At 51.5% G+C, this 4180-nt stretch overlaps 1 pseudogene; it reads right to left on the bottom strand.

Annotated features, from left to right (window-relative positions):
- Positions 1 to 782: 782 nt before the first annotated feature.
- On the bottom strand, positions 783 to 2819 carry LOC126489130 (protein O-linked-mannose beta-1,2-N-acetylglucosaminyltransferase 1-like; annotated as a pseudogene).
- Between the last annotated feature and the right edge of the window lie 1361 nt (positions 2820 to 4180).

Here is a 4180-nt window from a genome sequence, read left to right as displayed (position 1 = left end):
AGCCCCACGAGGCATCCGATTCTCAGAGCAGACTGGAGGGCTCACTCATAGCTCAGGTCAGAGGTAGGGAACAAACACCATGCTCCTCCCTCTTCACCTGGAAATACAAACATCAAGCTCCTCCCTCCTCACCCAGAAGTACAAACACCACACCATGCACATGTGTGCTTCCATCTTCCCCTAGAAGGACAGACACTGCACCCTCTCTAAGCGCGGGAGGATAGCCCATCATTCCACTTGAACTCCAGGCTTTTATTACTCACAGCACATGCTTTTTGTTTTGTTTTGTTTTGTTTTAAGTTTTCTCCTTAGAAATCTGGACAAAGAGAAGGCTGAGAGGAGGCCTGGTCCAGTGTCTATGGGTCTCTGAGTGAGTCTGTCAGCACATGGTCCCAACTGGGCCTGTCATCAGTTGGGCACATCTGTTTCCTCACTATGAGCCAGTCCCACCCTCAGGGCAGCGTCCTGGTCCAGAGAAGAATAAAGGCCCCACGTTGGGCCTATTCCCAACGCCTTCAGGACGGTCAATAAATAAGTTAGATTCTGAGCCAGGCCTGGAAGGATGGGGTGAAAAAGGGCAGGATCAGCTGCCCAGGGATCCCAAAGAGGTCCTGGGACCTGCCCTTCTCCAGCAAGGAAGTAATAAATAGACCTTAACTCAGGAACGGGTGTTGGAGCAGGGGAGCCTTCCCCTCAGAGTTAGTAATTAAATCTCATGTTAAAAACAAACCAGCCCTAACCGCTACCAGCATCTACAAAATTCTACAGGACAGGGTGAGGGGCTAGCCTGCCTGGGGGTACACAGTACCCAGCCCTGCCCTGCAGGGTACTGGAGCCCCTGAGGCTCCTTCTTCCTTAGGGGTGACTGATGGTGGCTTCTTCACTGAGTAAGGGGAGACTAAGACCCCCACCACCAAAAGTGGTTCTTCTTCCGAAATAATCTCCACAGGTCCTGATGGTTGCCACGAAAATCCGGGTCCCAAACATGGAAGCACTTGGCAAGCTGAGTCCCGGTGGTGAAGTCATCTTTCTCCATTCCAAAGAGGGCCACATAGGTACGGCCCTCTGTGTCTGGCAGGAAAGAGTCTTCACAAGGGTCCTTGCTGTGGTCCAAAACCTCGGCTTCACTGAGCAGCCTGTGAATTTCCACTGCAGAAGCTTCCTTCAGACTGTCTATACTCCTGAGCTGGACACCTGGAACCGGGTTGACCTTGTGCTTCTTGAAGTAGGCCTCGTGGAAGTAGCTGTTCATGTTGAAGTCCTTGATGCCAAAATGATGGAACTGGGATGATCTGGGATGATGTACTCCAGGCCCCGGCGCTGTTCTGGCATCCGCATCCACATGTCCCAGGGCCCATAGCTTTCCTGGTGTGGGCCACTTGGGCTCAAGCTCCTCCTTGGATAAAGATTTCCGAAGCACCCATCCCAACCCAGGCACAGTAGTGCTGGACCCTCAGCCGTGTGTTCACACCCCTGGTCATTCCAAGCAGAGATGCAGTACAGGCTGTCATCTTCCTCCAGCAAGCAGGTGGATGGACTGGCTCAGGAAACTGAAGAAACCCACAGCGATGTCCACGTCCTCTTTCTTAGCCTCCGGAAACAGGCTGGAAGTGGCAGTGCGGCTGGTCTTGTAGCACTGAGACCCACGGGCGTTCCTGATGCTAACAGGAGTGTGCTGGCTGCCCTCAGACCGAACAGCGCCACCACACCCACGGGCCCCTCACAGTAGCCATCAATAAAAACCCGCTATCATCTACAGAGACACCCCTCAGGCTGAGAGCATTCTGTACGGGTAACTGGGCCGGTTCCCTGCAATGACAGCCACAGGCACCCTGAGGACCATAAGTCTGGAAGTGGCCAGGGCTGAACTCAGTAGGTGTTGGGTCCTTGCAGCTGCACACACTCCCATAGCCCTCAACTTTGCTGCTGAAGCACCTGCGGGGGCGGTTCAGTTCTGTGCCGACCAGTGACACTGGGCTTCTTCAGCCAAGCTCAGGGGCACATCGGACTTCAGCAGGACCGGGTTACCCCAAGAGGAGGGGGCAGGAGACTCAGGATGTTTATCACCAAGTACAGGACCTCCTTTTCGTCCCATGGAAGGCCCAAGTATCCCTCCAGCCAAGGGCAGGGCCTGCCTGGCTTCCCAGGCTCCACAGTGGAGCTGTTGCTGTATCTGTGAGGTGGAAGGAGCCTCGTGCTTAACGGTGCAGATCAACACACAGCCAGGTGCCACGTGTTGAGAAACAGCACCGTGGCCTCATCCTCATGAGGAGAGTATGTGTCAAATACACACTTTGCCATCACATGACCTGTGGCATGGCTGAGGACAATGACATGGATGCCTGGGCCCTACTCTCGGGCCTCATCCTCTAGCACCACGGTGCCGTCCACTATCACATCCAGGACACGTCGGGGACTGCTGTCTCCGCGCCGAGGGCACTCCAAGTGTCCTAGGACCTCATCATAGTCTTGCTCTGGTTCTGGGTCTTCATTGGCTTTACTGATCACTCTCCCCGAGTGTCTAGGACCAACTTGATGTTGACGATGACAGTCACCAGCAGGAAAAGCACAGCCCCCGTCTGACAGAATCTCTGCAGGGCAGGCTGGTTTGTCAGTTTCTATTTCCAGGTAAGATACCAGCTCGGTTTCTTCCTAGCCCCAAAGGAGTGGATGAGGGGACTAGGCTTCCAGTCATCCACACTGGATTAGGGAGTCACCTCGTCCCAGTCAGCCCATGACTACAGGAACGGCTCAGGGGCCCTGGGCCCCACTGGGGCCCGTACAGCTCGGCCCCGTGCCGCGGCCTCTGCCTCCTCCATCAGCACATACTTTTTAATAGACTGTTTTCAGCTTCACCCAGGAAAACATGACTGTTTTTAAATCCTTATTTGGAAGACCACAGTAACCCTGGAAACCACATACCAGAAAATTACTGCCATGTCAGTTTGCTCCATCAGAACTCACAATGCAACATTTCAGCCCACACAGGGACCTGAACAGCGGGACAACTTAACACTGCTTCCCAAGCCAGCCCTGGGCAGCTGGGATCTTACAACAGGAAGCCTGGCACTGGCCACTCTACTATGCAGGGGAACAGATCAAGCCTGGCCAAAAGCTGTTTCATTTAAAAAAAAAAAAAAAAAAAAAACTCTTTCTTCCCAACTCATGAACATACAGGACAGAGCAAAATTCAAACTTGCGATGAACTAGGCGGAATCATTGTGAAACTCTGTGGAGTTGGGGGAAGGGGCCTTTTGCACATCTGTAATTACAGGTGCACAATCAGCATGGATACTTTCAGCCTTTGTGTGTCTGGTGCTAGAAATCAAGCTGTGGCCTCAACATCCACAAAGCACATACTAGTCTGTGTGGTCCCCAGACTCATTATCCTAAACAGTTTCAATGAACCCTATCTTCCTATTTAATGACGAGGTCCCATGTAGCCAGACTGATCTCATTAAATAGCCTGAGGATGACCTTGAACTCCTGACCCTCCTGCCTCTACCTCCTGGGTGTTAGGATTATAGGCAAGAGCCTTCACATCTGGTTTTTGTGGTACTGGGGGCTGAAACCAGGGCTTCCTGCATGCTAACCACGTCCCTTACCAACTAACCTGCATACATATCTCATGCTGAAAAACATACCAATTCCACTAACAAACAGAAGGAAAGCAAAGGCAAAGACACTTGCCCAGATCTTGCACGTGATGCATTCTCTTTTTTTTTAATCACGCAATTACAAGGTAGGTCTGTCTCAGCCTCTCCTAGTCAATTATACAAGAGTCACACCTAACTGCCTCCACGTTGCTTTGGGATTACTAATCAGCTCCGCCCACCCAGTGACTCAGAGTAAAATATTAAGAGATATGAACAGCTGCACTTATCCACCACACCAAAATAGCTCTCAGGAAACCAAGCTCCCTTTGGAAAACTGCATTTAGTAACTCTGCTCAACTGCAGAGAGCACTGGGAAAGCCCTCCTAGTTAATAAAGAAAAGGCCTGCATGGAACACACATCCTCTCCTAGAAGTAACAAGTTAAACCATGCTGTGACCATTTACACCCTAGGCATTCATGCTGATTTCTACTTGTAGTTCTCAGAGTGAAGAAGGGTTGCTAAAGCTTTGTTACCAACTGAGAAGAGCATTCTTGGAGGAATTAGCATCAGTCACTCACCGTGT

The sequence above is a fragment of the Alexandromys fortis genome, unplaced genomic scaffold (assembly GCF_014885135.2).
Source record: "Alexandromys fortis isolate MF-2015 unplaced genomic scaffold, M_Fortis_MF-2015_v1.1 scaffold_185, whole genome shotgun sequence".
In the NCBI taxonomy this organism is placed as follows: domain Eukaryota; kingdom Metazoa; phylum Chordata; class Mammalia; order Rodentia; family Cricetidae; genus Alexandromys; species Alexandromys fortis.
This window is presented reverse-complemented; position numbering and strand designations above follow the sequence as displayed.